The following is a 15,322-nucleotide window of genomic DNA, read 5'->3' as shown; positions in this document are numbered from 1 at the left end:
GTCTGCACTTTCAGGGTATCAAGCAGCCTGGCTTTTCTTACGCTATAAGTCCCGCCACTCTTCTTTAAAAAAAAAAATGTTATTTGGCCACAGGGTGCCCCCACCCCCAGAAAAAATGAGTCAGCTAAATTTTTTGCTGGCGGAGCCAAAGATTAAAGCACATGCTCAATAAAAGGCAGGCTGCAGACACTGTGTTGAATGCAAAAACAAGCGGCTGTAAACCATCCCGCAACCCACACACTTTTGCTATTTGTTTATTGCTTCATCCAACAAATGTGCTAACTGATAGTCAAAGGCACACTCTTTGACAAGACTGAATATGCTGACAATATGGGAGCCCAGGTGAGTAATTGTTTCCACCACTTACAATAGGATTAAGCATTTATCAGATAAGGAAAACGCTGCCATTCAATTGGGAGCAGGGGCGACAGCTCAAATATACAGCATTCGGAGTGTGTTTCTTTAGCTGATAAACATCTCCATCTATTTTCTTGGTTTTACATCAATTTTATCTCTATAGAAATCACGGGATTCTGTTTTTAAACACCAGACAGATATATTTACATTCATTTGGGTACAAAGAACTGCATGTGTGTATGTGAACTGTGTGTGTATTTGAGTGTGCATACAGATACATACCATAATGTGCTATAGTTATTTTGCATAGAAAACCATATTTTAATCACTTTGATAAAAATATTTAGTGAGCACATTGTGCGAAATCTAAGGGCTAGCAAGGGATTCAAAAATGAACACTAAATTCAATATGTTCTCAAGAAGCTTACCATTTTTCAGTTAGTTAGAAAAAGAGTAAACAACAACTATTAGGTAAACTTAATCAAGTGACAATAGAGAAGTGAGAAAGTATTACTGGTATTTCTAAAATTATATATATACACATAAAGATGGGTATAGATTAGGGGTTGTCAGTCTTTTTCCATAAAGAGCAAGTAAATTAAGTTTTGTACGCCGTAATCGACGTCGTCACTACTGGACACTGCCATCGTAGCCAAAAGTGTCCACCAGGTCATGCAATTCAATCACTCTGTCGTGTCCGACTCTTTGCAACCCCATGAACCGCAGCATGCCAAACCCATGTCCATTGAGTTGGTGATGCCATCCAACCGTCTCATCCTCTGTGGTCCCCTTCTCCTCCTGCCCTCAATCTTCCCCAGCATCAGGGTCTTCTCCAATGAGTTAACTCTTCGCATGAGGTGGCCAAAGTATTGAAGTTTCAGCTTCAACATCAGTCCTTCTGATGCTTTTGAACTGTGGTGTTGGAGAAGACTCTTGAGAGTCCCTTGGGCTGCAAGGAGATCCAACCAGTCCACCCTAAAGGATCAGTCCTGAGTGTTCATTGGAAGGACTGATGTTAAAGCTGAAACTCCAATACTTTGACCACCTGATGCGAAGAGCTGACTCATTTGAAAAGACCCTGATGCTGGGAAAGTGTCCATAGACAACATGCAAATCAGTGGGTGTGGCTGCTTTCCAATAAGATTTTATGGACATTGAAATTTGAATTTCGTAGTAATTATCACATTCTTGCAAAATATTATTTTTCTTTTTATTGCTTTTTTCAACCTTTTTGAAATGTGACAACCATCCTTAACTCATGTGCTATGAAAACAAGAGGTGCACCAGCTTTGACCTGTGGGCTACCGTTTTCTGGTTCCCGATGTAGAAAGAGACAAACTCAAGAAGTGGAGATCACAACCAGCTAGGGTGTAAAAGAGAGAACTCAGGAAAAAGCTTCATGGAGAACACAGCTTTCAAGGTGACTCATGAAGAAGGAGGATGTTTGGAAGATATGGTAGTGATGCCAAAATCTCAGCCTCTGTGCACCAGTTGCCAAATCAAATCTTGGAGACAAAGTTTTGGGTAAAGTAAAAAAGAATAGTTTCATTGCTTTGCCAGGCAGAGAAGGCCACAGCGGACACAGACCTTCAAAACTCTGTATTCCAACCCAGGGGAATTTGGTGAGCAGTCTTACAGTGATGGTTGGAGGGCACGGTTGCTGATAAGGGTCAGGGTGTGTGCTGGGTCTGCACGCCTTTCCTCTGGCCTCAGGTGGTCTCTTGATGAACTTCTTCTGTTCTGGAGGTTATCAAACTGTGACCTCCTCTCTGAAATGAAGAATGCTTTGTCAAGTGGTTCAGTTCAGTCGCTCAGTTGTGTCCAACTCTTTTCGACCCCATGGACTGCAGCACACCAGGCCTCCATGTCCATCACCAACTCCCAAAGCTTACTCAAACCCACGTCCATTGAGTCAGTGATGCCATCCAACCAGCTCATCCTCTGTTGTCCCCTTCTCCTCCTGCCCTCAATCTTTTCCAGCATCAGGGTCTTTTCCAATGAGTCAGCTCTTCACATCAGGTGGCCAAAGTATTGGAGGTTCAGCTTCAACATCAGTCCTCCCAATGAACATCCAGGACTGATCTCTTTTAGGATGGACTGGTTGGCTCTTCTTGCAGTCCTAGGGACTCTCAAGAGTCTTCTCCAACACCACAGTTCAAAAGCATCAGTTCTTTGGAGCTGAGCTTTCTTTATGGTCCACCTCTCACATCCATACATGGCTACTGGAAAAACTATAGCTTTGACTGGACGGACCTTTGTTGGTAAAGTGATGTCAAGTGGTTAGCATCTTCTATTTTGGGTGGAGTGGGGGCGCGGGTTAGTCCCACTGAAAAGCTCCATCAACAGGGAGCCCAGAGCAAGGAGCCTGCCCCAAGACCGTGCTGTGGTTTCTTGGCTTCTCCTCCCTGGTTTCTGCGTGCCCTCCCCTCACTGATCAGCAACTGCTTGAATCTGCTTCTTGGAACTCAGGGAAGGCTGTGGAGGCCAAAGCTGCTTCTTACTAACAGGAAATGGCGAGCACAGAAAGGCTTCCATGTCCAGAAGCCCCACAGGTTCTGCTCGGTTTCAGCAACAGGATGGAAAAGGCAATGGGAGAGGAAAAGGGACTGAGGTGAAGAATGCCAGGCTGAAGAGTTTGGTGGTGGCATAGAGGAATTCACAGCCAAGGGACAGGCTTCAAAGAGTCAAGGAAATATGTTAAATCAGGGGAAAATTATCCCAGCTGGTACCTGGAAAGTAGAAGGAGGGAGGTTTATTGAGGTTTGCAACCATCCAGCTGAGTTACCATGAGAGACTTGACCTTCCAAAGGGTCCATGGGACTGAGAATGGGAGGAAGGATTCAAGGGACAGTGATGAAGCCGTGGAGAGACGTGATGGCAGAAGGCCTGTGGCACATGAGAAAAGGGATGGAGCCAAACTCTGCAGTTCTCATGGGGACCTGCAAATGTAACGTCATGAACAGAGACAAAAGGGACAAAAGATTCATTTTTTAGGGAGATTATTGGAAGGACAATGATCATCTCAGGGCACATGAAGGCAAGCACCCAAAGGAGTTGACGGTTCCCTAGTTCTAAATCAGTCTCCACACACAGCCCGTCTTCTCTAGCTGCAGATCATCCATAACCTACCATGAACAGCTGAGACGACTTCAAATCGGTATGGAGGATTACCTCCCAGGAACATCTTTTTAAGTGCTGTGAAAATCCAGGCTCAGATAGCTGTCATTCTTCCTCTACGTCTTGGCAGAAAACTAGTTAAGAACCACTGCTACCAACAGCTTCCAAACTCAAAAGTTTCACGTCTCCTGTTGGTCAAAACCTCTGCAAAACTGAATGCTGAACATTACCTTTGCCTTACTTATCTTCATGTAAACCATGAGCCTGAGCCTCAGAGAGATGTTTGGGCTTCACGTGTAGTTTGAGAATCCTCAGCCTACGAGTAATGCTGTCCGACAGAACGCTCTGCAAGGAGGACAGTGTTCTGATCTGTGCTGTCCAGTATGTGAGCCACTAGCCCATGTGGTTAGTGAATACTTGGAATGTGTCTAGTGTGACTGAGGAACTAAGGTGTAAATTCACTTTATTCTGAGCCACCTTTGTGGTAGGTGGTTACCTTGTAGGACAGGGCAGGTATGGGTGATAATTGCAGCTGAGGAGTGGGTGCAGCAGTCCAGGGAGTAACGTGAGGAGCACACCCAGAATCCCAGAGTGAGGCGGCATCTGGGGCTGGCAGGAGGCAGAAGAGCCATAAAGAGGGGCACAAGATGAAGTCCTCGGAAAAATGCCCCCAAATTGCCTAGGCTAAGGAGCAAGGGAGATTTACGAGGGAAGACTGGTCACCAGTTTCAGCACAGGTGTAACAAACCCGAGGAAAGACAAAGACATTTTCACAGAAAGTGGATGTTAGCTGATCACTAGGGACTGCTGATACCTGCGGGAGTGTGATCTGGGCACAGTCAGATTGCGGTGGGTTTAAGAATGACCTGGTGGAGGTTTGGGGTCGGCAGGTGCAAACTATTATCTATAGGATGATAAACATCAGCCTGTCGTATCAGCACAGGGAACTCTAGTCAATATCTGCCATAAACCACAGTGGAAAAGAATATGAAAGAGAATGCATATATACGTATAACTGAATCACTTCGCTGCACAGCAGAAATTAACAGTGTTGTAATTCAACTATACTTCCATTTTTAAGAGTTTTTTTTTTTTTAAAGAGAGACATCCTAAAGCACCCTCAGTTCGCTTTTGTCTTCAGACAGGTATTTGCTTATCCTGCTCCCAAGAGCTGCTTATTTACTTTCTTCCTGCAGAGCCCTGGGGAGAAGGACGTGACATTCTTCCCTGTGCGTTTGCTTCCACATCTCATCCAGATGTTGCTTCTCCTGAACAGAGACCTGAACATTTGTGGCAAAACGCACCAACCTCGATGCTGGAACCCTGTTACAATGTGGACTATATTTGAATAAACACGTCTGGGTCGCTAAGTTCCTCCCAGCAAATGTTCTAACATCCTCCCGTTTCTTTCTCCCATTTGTTCAGTTCGTTTCAAAAATAATAATCATTGTTCTTTGTCCTTTTGTCCAGTTCGTTACTGTCTTGCATTTTTTTTTTAATTAGAGAAATTTAGTGCAACATGTTACGCGTCTGATTCTAAATGTCGACAGTAAAGCTCTCCAGACTCATGATCTCTGTGACAAATGTAACTCCGTCTCATTGCCGAGTCACAGAGGCACAAGCATTAACATGTTATGCTATATGACAAAATACTGCCCTTTTGGAAAGGGCCGGAATTGATGTTACTATGACAACTCCAAATTTCTGACTTTGGCATGTAAAATTCCAAGTGTACAGTAGTGTTACAACACAAGGGTATTTGTAAAATTTTGTCTGAACACTGAGATCTTTATTACAAGTCTTCACTGGGAGCCACAGGAAGTGTCCCTCCACTCACAATGCACATCACTGAAAGAGATGGGAGGGTATGTGTGGTTGCAAAATATTATGAAATCAATTAAAATCTTATTTCTTTTTGTAGCAGCTACACTTATAAACACATACATACAGTATGCAGCCCTGGACACAAATACAAATAAAACATAAAGAGAAAACATATAAAACCTCATAAATATACAGTATCCTGCCTTATCAATATTCATTTATGCATATCTCTGCACTCACGCATTAATAAAAGCACATATATTGGATTTGAATGTGTGAGGGATGGGTAGGGAAGCTGTAATCAAGATATTCAAGCTCTCCTCTTCATGGAGAAGGATTACATTATCTCTCTCAGCCTATTATGTCTTCTGAAATTTCCAAATGTATGTTTTGGCCTCTTCAACTTTAGTCTTTTGCATTTAAGTAATGAGACAGTTAAGTACAATAAATGGATCACTCAAGGGCATTACAGAGAATGTTCTGATCTATTTAAAGCCTTTAGCTTCGGAGCAAAGGCCCGGTTTACTGTGACCTTAGTGAATTCAAACCGTTTTGTTTCACTAACAAGTGAAGCATATATTTCAATAGAGTTAATGTAGGACTAGCTTCTTAAAAAGCCTCCGTTTCAGGGGGTTGGGAGGTGAGGGGAGCTTATTTCTAAACCCCCGCCCCAGATGTTTTTAAGACAGCGTCTCACACACTGCTGTACATAAAACAGGTAAGCAGCAAGACCTACGGATAGCGCAGGGAACTATGCCCAGTGTGTGTAATAATCTATAATGGAAAGGGATCTGAGAAAGAGTAGAGAAGTATATACCTATATATACAGAAATGTAGTCAGTCGTGTCTTGACTTTTTGTGACCCCGTGGCCCGTGGCCCGCCAGGTTCCTCTGTCCGTGGGATTCTCCAGCAAAAGCACTGGAGTGGGTTGCCATGCCTCCTCCAGGGTATGTCTGTATATGTATATAGAAGAATTGCTTCACTATAGATATCAAAGAATCACTTTAAACTAACACAACATTGTAAATTAACTACTTTTCAATTGAAATAAAGACAGCACCTCAAACATAACATCAGTTGATGAAAACTTGAGAAGTATATGGGTCCTGCAGCTCTGTTTCATTTCTTTTAGTAATTAGTGGCACAAATATAGTTTTCTTCAAAAACTCAAAGCCCTGACACTCTTTTGTGAGAGGTCTGTGCTTTTTCTCAACTGAGCCTTTCCAGTTTCCCCACAGGACCCAGGGTTCGGGATCCTTCTATCGTTTTATTGGGTGACTCTCAACGCTGAGGCCACACCCAGCTCTGAGAGGAGATTCTGAACTGTCTCCTAGGCCTTCCTGTCCCTTAGGTGTCGTCCTCTTCTATAGCGTTTGTTATTCCTTTGGCAACTGTGAATAATGCACCAACGTCCTTACGAAAGATCAGTTGTTTTATGGAACCAGGATAGATAATTAGCAAATTAACTCATTAGAGTTATTCTCCTATTATTGAACAAGTCGTCTGTATAAGCAAAATGTCCTTAGTTTATAAAAAAAATATCTGGCCTATGAGTGAATAATCATGAGCCTATTTTTCTAGAAAGAGTTTAAAAAGACATTGCATTGTGTTCTTACCAAAAACAACTGGAAGCTTGTCACGGGGGCCAGAGGCAGCCGAGGGCACCAGGAGTCAGGAGGGTGAACACCTCAGACAGGGAGCCCTGATTTCATAGTAGCTCACGTTTATTGAGCTCTTACAGAAAGCAAGGTGCTAGTTGTAGAACTTTCCAGCTGCATGCTGTAGTCCTCACAAAAACCCCGTAAGGATAAGGCAGTGATACAGTGATACAAGGTTAGGTGACTTGTTCAGGTTCATACAACCAGAAAGCAGTGAGCCAGGATTTGAATCCAGACAGCATGGCTCCAGACCACATGTGAGTGTTTTCTTGACTGAATTTTATCAGACCTCTTAAGGAGAGTCAGTGTTTGGGGCATAGAGTGCTGGACACTCTTGAGGCACCCCTGTTACCATCCGAGGATGTGACGGGTCTTCCTACGAGTGGGAGCTTCAAAGCGGTTCCTCTCTGTTCAGATAGTTTTGCCCCTTGTATGTCTGACATTGAAATATGTGCCCTATGTCCCTTACGTCAGTGACAGAAGGAAAGGCCAAACTTACACCTTAGTGGTAAAATTTTCTCTTTATAATTGCATAGTTTTTTTCTTCTATTAAAGTAATAATCTTTTATTATGGAAAATGTTTTAAAAACAAAACCAACACTCTTAATAGTTATGCCCTCTTCATGGCCACTCCTGATGGTAATGCCATGGATATTAGCCCTTTAACATTCTCCATTCATGTTGTTCATATGTTTCAATCCTAAAGGAAATCAACACTGAATATTCATTAGAAAGACTGATGCTAAAGATAAAGCTCCAATACTTTGGCCAGCTGATCTGAAGAGCCAAAGCATTAGAAAAGACTCTGATGCCAGGAAAGATTGAAGGCGGGAGGAGAAGGGGGCAATAGAGGATGAAATGATTGAACAGCATTGCCAACTCAATGAACACAAGTCTGAGCAAACTCCCGGGTTTGTGAAACCTGGCGTGCTGCAGTCCATAGGGTCACAAAGAGCCAGGCACACCTGGGCTACTGAACAACATCCATGAAGTTTCATATGTATCTTATTCATTTCACTTTAGATCAGAAGCCTTATGCCTCTTATTTATTACCAAGTCAATGGCTTTATGATATTTCATTGTGTGTAATATCTAATGTGTTTACAATTAAACATTTGTGTTTTCCTTCTTTTCTTTTTTTACTTTTATAGATAATACTGAAATGAACATCTGTGTGTGTTTCAGATTATTGCTAACATGAATAAGGTAGACTTTTAGATATGGGATTACTATGGCAATGACATAATCCTTTACAAGGCTCTTTCTGGTAGTTCCTGTCAAATTGCTTCCTAGAATCTTCTACGGAATTCTCTCTAAAAGCCTGAAGCATTTAGTGAAACAACGACTGTTTGGGGAGATTAAGTTAAGGTATGTGCCAGTCCTGTTAGCAAAGTAAAGCCTCAGAAAGCTCCATGTTTGAAACTCATTAACATCAGCTTCTCAGAATTGCCTTCCCAAAGTCAGATGTCAGGAGGGTGCCCTTGGCTTTCACTGAGGACCATCAACGCCACAGCCGTGTGGGCAAAGCCAGTGCTGGAAACTGTCTCCAGCGTCGGCCCTGATCCCTTCCACGGGAGTGAGCAAACTCTGTCTTACTTGAATCTCTGGTACACAACTGTTTTTTCCCTTTAGGAAAAAAAAGCGTAGTTCCATTTTTGGAAAGTCAGGAAACCTAAAACTTCAGTAAATACCCTGCAGTAACCTACAACTACAAACTCCTCAGGAGCAAAAGGCTGCCCACCGTCTTGTCCCAATATGGCACTCCAAACACCTCTTCTGTTATTGCTGCAAGCAAACGCTCTGCCCTGGACAATTGAAGTCCCACTTTTTGATGACTCTTCCACTGTCTTCAGCATGCTCATTACAGGCACAGTTCCCTTATTGCAACACCTCATTTGGATCGCACATGTGAGTCTATATTCTTTACTTGCCTTTTATGTCCAATTTGGTGACTGGGTCATAGGCCCCCAGAGAGTGTCTCTCCTGTCCTCATCCAGGAGGAATTCTTAGAGGAGAGGATCTTATAGCTCAGGTTTATGTAGTGATCTCTATGGAATCTGTTGTGTATTCCCCCGAGAAACACAGTAGAGTGAGAAGAACCCATTACTGCCCCTTATAACGTTTAAGGACTTAAAATCCTTTCATATCATAGTAACCTCTAATAAAGGCAGAGTCACTTAAGTGTGGAAGTCATTCTCCTGCCTGATAGAAACAAACTGCTAAACGGATCTGTTTCCATCGCTGACCCTACAACTGAGGGTCAGGTCTCAGGGAAGAGTCTCCCGAGTGGTCAGCAAAGCAGACATGTTGACTCAGTACCCATTACATGCACCAAACCTCTCTCTGAGAAAAGGGGATGGTTCTGAAAACTCTCTTTCAGTTTGGTTAGGGTCTAGAAATCCCTTTCTGTACCCCTGCACCAGAGACGGTTCCTCAGCAGCACTCCTTAAACCAGAACACGTCTGTTTTGCAGGAACATCTCTGGAGAGTGCTTGTGTTCTCCGGTAAGCCACTCTTCTTCAATATGGAAGCTCAACAAACCAGCTCGCATCCCTTTGTAGCCCCTAATGATTCCCACTCAACTTTCCAGAATTACTTGAGAACTATTCAGTGGGCCTCTCCCTTTGTGGAGTCAGAATTCCACCTGTATGCCTTAGTCAGGAATAGAGTCATGAAATGTTACTGAACAAGGTTCTTGAGGAAAGAGATCCGGGCCAATGTTCACATTAGCAAAGGAATCAGCTCACTGAGGAAGCCACCAGGAGAGGAGGAAGTTGGAGGTAACTGAATGTTTCATCTGGAGAAGTCTTTAAGTCTCAGGAGGGCAGGGTAAGGAAGACAGACTTCTTGATCCAAGAGGATCTTCAAGTCTCTCGTGTCTGAAGTGTGGAAAGAAGATGAGGCAGCTTTGAAACAGGCAGTGACATCTTCCCCTAATTCCATCCAAACCCTAGAGCAGAGAAAATGCAGAAGACACCATCCCACTCCTAGAGACCGGGAAGTGGCTAATGGAGCCATATATTCATCATATTGATTGGTCCATTGATTTTTTCCCCATTTTTAAGCACCCTTTTCTTGGTCCTGTGCCAGAGATGCTTTAAAGAACTTAAACAAGACTTACGCCAAATCGTGCCAATGGTCTCCAGGGAACCGGCTAAGTAACTTTATCTCTTGTCACAAGTGCAGCTGTGCAGGTGAATCTCCTTCAGAAGAACCTGCAGAATTTCGGATCCAAACAGCTACTCAACCTATCAAATTAAGAACTCCCACTGGGCGGGGAGGTAAGGAAAACCTAAGTGGTGAGCCTGGACAGTTGGGCTAAGATATTACAAAGAAAAAAAATTGCTCAGGTCGCCCTGCTAATGAAAGTTGAAAGATTCTTATCTCAGCATCAGAGGTATGGATGGAGCATATCCACTCTCACAGGAGCAATCCCAGAAATTCTGACACCTCCAGCTCCTTAATTCATTAGTGCTCTAGTTCTACTGTATTTGAGAACCATCTGGAACGTAGTTTAAAGAGCAGATCCCTGGATACACCCTCATCCACTCTGGTTCAATAGGGAGAGGGCCTAGAAACCTGCATCATAACAAGCAGATTTTTAGATGAAAGTGTTCTTTGAATTCAACTTCTCCAACTCTACAAACAAGTTTACCACAAAACTTTATTTGGTATAAAGTGAATGCTGTTAAGTATTTGGAAGGTTGATAATTATCCCTTAATTGTTGGCCATTCATCCTTATCTAGAGAGCCCCTGGCCAACCCATGAGCAGAAATACTCAAAGAATGGTGTTAACTAGAAATTTTTGACTCCAAGTGGCAGAAACTAGCTTACTGATTTCAGTCAATTCAAACAAACCAGGACTGATGCTGAAGCTGAAGCTCCAATACTTTGGCCACCTGACGCAAAGTGCTGACTCACAGAAAAGACCCTGATGCTGGGAAAGATTGAAGGCAGAAGGAGAAAAGGGCAACAGAGGATGAGATGGTTGGATGGCATCACCAACTCGATGGACATGAATTTGGGCAAACTCCAAAAGATGGTGAGGGACAGGGAAGCCTGGCTTGCTACAGTCCATGGGGTCACAAAGAGTCTGACAAAACTTGGTGACTGAACAGCAAAAGCAAACCAGTGAGGCTGCAATGGTGTCCCCTGGAGTTTGATGACCTGAGATGTGGAACTAGAAATTCACAGCACTCTGCCTCTCGAATTTCTGCTAATCTCTCTCGCGCGCGAAACATTCCTTCCCTCCTTTTCTATTTATGGATGCCCCAAGTAACCTAATTAAACATGTAAGAGCTCTACACCCTGAGACGAAATTCCACCTCTAACTTGGGTTTGTTGCTACCTACAGTGCAACCGATACAAATCCAAGGTCACCTAGACGTCAGGTGTCAAAAGAAGGGTGGAGGGTAATCTTGACTAGAGAGTGGTAATGAATTTAAAGTTTCAATCATACTTTTTCTGGGCTTTCCATTTATCTCAAATCCTCACAGTCCCAAGAGGGATATCTTGTAACTAACCATGCCTTTATAGCAGGAAACAAATGGCTCTTTCTTAGAAGGAAAATAAAATATTATTACATGGACCAGATTTAGTCTCAGCAGCAGGTCAGCTCAAGGCATAACTGTCAAAAGGAAGAAAAACAACTTGATTCCCTTTATCTTCTCTGTCCAAGTCTTTACACTCCGAGTACGGCTACTGCTCACCCCCATCCTCTTTAATCCACAGAGGATTATTCAATCATTTGCACCGAGTGTGCATGGGTTAAGCTGAGCTGTCCCTTACTCCAGGGAAAAGATGCCCACGATAAGCTTAAGAACACCCATGTGAGTGACGGAACATTAGTTTTATTTACCCTGAAGGGGTCTCTTTCCTGGAGCACTGGGTGTATGAGTTAGTTCTTGTGCTAAGATTTTGTGCCTCTCACATTTGAGCAATAAAGCAAATCAAAGCGGACAGAGTATGATCAGGAGTCCTGATCTCAAAAGCAGATGTATTCTCAGATATATCTTTTGGCACTTCATGACCTATTTGCCTGTATCAGGAGGATTTTCTGTTTTTAAATATTTAAACAGGGTGAAAGAGTTCATTTCAGCCTCAGCGACAGGCAACCCCCTTGGTACTCGGCAGCTTGAACAGAATTTTCTTTCTGAAAAAAATTCATCCTCCGAAGGTTGAAGGTGGAGGTGTGTGTGTGTGGGGGGGGGGAGGGGGGCGGGTTAGGGGGAGTTTGATCACAACTTAGCAAACCTTGACATTCTTTACAGACTCTGTCATCTGGTGCCTGGGGGCATTTCACCCACCCAGGTGTTCTCTCCTGGCAGCCAGTTGGGGTGTGTGCGTGTGTGTGCGTGCGTGCGTGTGTGTATGTGTGTGTTGGTTTTAATCAAGCCCCAGACTTCTTTGCCTGAAATTTTATAAGTTCTTTCTGGGTTTAATTTGTGCATTTGAAGGAAGAATTACTAATAAGCATCTGGTCTCTTGGGAACAGACACTCATCAAAGTAGCCCATCAGACATCTGAGTCAGCTTCAAATGAGTCTCCCTTTGAGTCCAGGGAGTACAGTCTTAACTTTTCAGGCAAGCTGCGGCTCTTCGTTAAGAAGGGGTGAGCTCCCGCCAGTGAATCCAGCAGGACAGGAAGCAGAGATTTGTTCCACACCTCCTCTACCTTTCGGGAATCCACGCTGGAGGTGGGGGTAGGGCGTGGACTCATAGGCGCCACCTGGTGGCTGTGTGCGGAACAACACGTAGAGACGCAGGTTCTGGGTCACACAACAAACCTTTGGGGGGGCATCGGGGGAAGGGACACGGACAAAGCAGACCTCCAGAGGGGTACTCACGGGGAGGGCGTGCTAGTGACCGTGAGACCCCTGAAGGGAAGGAAGCGTTGGACAGCAGAGCTTGTTTCTGCTACTCAACCTGTCTTCTGTAACCACTCTTCAGGGAGATGACCAACTCTTTATGACCCAGTGGACTGCAGCACGCCAGGCCTCCCTGTCCATCACCAACTCCCAGAGTTTACTCAGACTCATGTCCATTCAGTTGGTGATGTCACCCAACCATCTCATCCTCTGTCACCCCCCTCTCGTCCTGCCCTCAATCTTTCCCAGCATCAGGGTCTTTTCCAATGAGTCAATTCTTCGCATCAGATGGCCAGTGTATTGCAGTTTCAGCTTCAGCATCCATCCTTCCAATGAACACCCAGGACTGATCTCCTTTAGGGTGGACTGGTTTGATCTCCTTGCAGTCCAAGGGACTCTCAAGAGTCTTCTCCAACACCACAGTTCAAAAGCATCAATTCTTCGGCGCTAAGCTTTCTTTATAGTCCAACTCTCACATCCATACATGACTACTGGAAAAGCCACAGCTTTGACTAGACGGACGTTTGTAGGCAAAGTAATGGCTCTGCTTTTTAATATGTTGCCTAGGTTGGTGATAGTATATGTAGTGATTCAGAAAGGAAACTTGGAGACCCAGAAAGTTGAGTCAATCCTCACCTCACTGGTTGCTGGCCTCATCACCTGGAACAAGTCATTCAGCCCTCTGAGCCTGTGAAAAACGAGATGATGGTGGTACCAACCTCATATGTTTGCTGTGAGAGGTAAATGAGATGATACATGATGCATAGAATGCCTGGCAGAAAGCGCATGCTCCAAAGGTTGTACAGGGATAAGAAGCAAACACACTGCTATCAGACTTGTCTGGGAAACTCTGTTTCTCCCTCAAAATGAGAGCCATGCTTTTCTCGCAAGGCCAAAGGTCTGATGGCAGAGCTGCCTTTGAGAAGAGGGGAAGAATCGTTTTAGAAGCACTGTTAAGTCACTGTATTCCTTTTATGATGGTCAGCTTCAGTTAGCCAAGTAGAAGGGACTTGTAGCTTCTCTCCTTTTATGAGGAAGATGCCCACTGGGTGAAAATTCCATTTCTCTCTTCATTGAGCCAGATTTGACCAAACTAGATGTCATGAAGCCTTAGGAGATATTAGTCAGACAAAACAGATTTATTGGCCAGTTCCAGCAGCTTACTTCGATGGCCATTAAGATGAAAGTTGAGAGTTGGTGAAGTTTACATGACCATTCCATTTATCTCACTGAATCCTTACAACAAGCAAATGAGGTTGTGACTACGCAGAGTGATTCTGTCTTAAACCACATCTCACCCAAAACCAGGGGGGATATTTCCTGTCCCACTTCCTGTCTGTCTGCTTTCTTGCTCTTTTTATTGAGTGTTTTAACATCAAGAGATTCTTTCTTAAGTATTGATCTTCTGGATACATCTGAGAGCCTTGCCCGTACCACAGATGCTTTGCCTCTGCCCAAATACAATGGGCAATCTATTAAGGGGAAAACAGTTATAGACAAAGACTATCCAAACCCAACAGACTTCAATTTTGATTGATCTTTATGTGTGTGGGTAGAACGTCAATGAGAAAAACCTAAACAGGATAAAAGTGTGTAGAGGATGAAACCTCCTATTATTAGTGGAAGGCACCAGATACTCAGTCAGCTTCTTCTCACCCCATTTTCCAGGCTAGCTCTGTGAGATAAAAGTCTTCCTAAAAAGGATTCAGGGCACAGGAGGGGTAGTGGGGTATGGCTATGGTAGCCTTATTAATTTGGGATACAGTTGAGATGGCATGGAAATTAGTGTCAAGGAATTCAAAGAATGTCCAAGTGTAGGGACATCAATATTTTAAGTTTAATGACAGAAGGCATGTTTTTGACTCTCTTCTGTCGTATTATGCAGGAGAAGGCAACAAGAATAAGGAGAATGCCGATGGTTTCCATCCCTACCAAGGTGTCTGATGTACTTTGTTGATTGCATTTTATTTTGAGAGGTACTACATGAACAGGAATTATGTGTAATATCACAGGAGCTTATCACTGCGCAATGCTTCACTGTTTGAAAATTCCTTTTAAGTGGATTGTTCGGTTTGATCTTCACAACAATGAAATGAATTCCACAGATTATTATTAGAATTCAAATTTGACAAATGAGGTTCCAAGAGATTAAGTGACTTGTTCAGGTACCTTCTGCTAGTAAATAGTCACACTGAAGATAAAAAGATGATGTTGCTGGGAGCTTAAATGGGATACCAAGGAAACTTTAGGACTTCCTCCCCTGCAAATCTTTTAGAAACCAAGTGTTTTCTTTTCTGAATGAGGCATTTTGACAGGCGGTTCTGATGGAAGGTTAGGAAGAGAAGACCAGAAGACCTCTCCTAAGTATGCTGCTAGCCCTGTAATCGCCACCGCTTCTTGCTCTCTAAATGGGAGGGCGGTGATGATAATAATTAAGCTTTAGGCTTCCGTACTTCCTTTCATCTGAGCTCTTCAGCCAGACAGGAAGGAACCACCCC

This window comes from Bos taurus, chromosome 1, assembly GCF_002263795.3.
Source record: "Bos taurus isolate L1 Dominette 01449 registration number 42190680 breed Hereford chromosome 1, ARS-UCD2.0, whole genome shotgun sequence".
Taxonomy (NCBI): Eukaryota; Metazoa; Chordata; class Mammalia; order Artiodactyla; family Bovidae; genus Bos; species Bos taurus.
The sequence above is the reverse complement of the archived record's forward strand: the minus strand, read 5'-3'. Positions refer to the sequence as shown.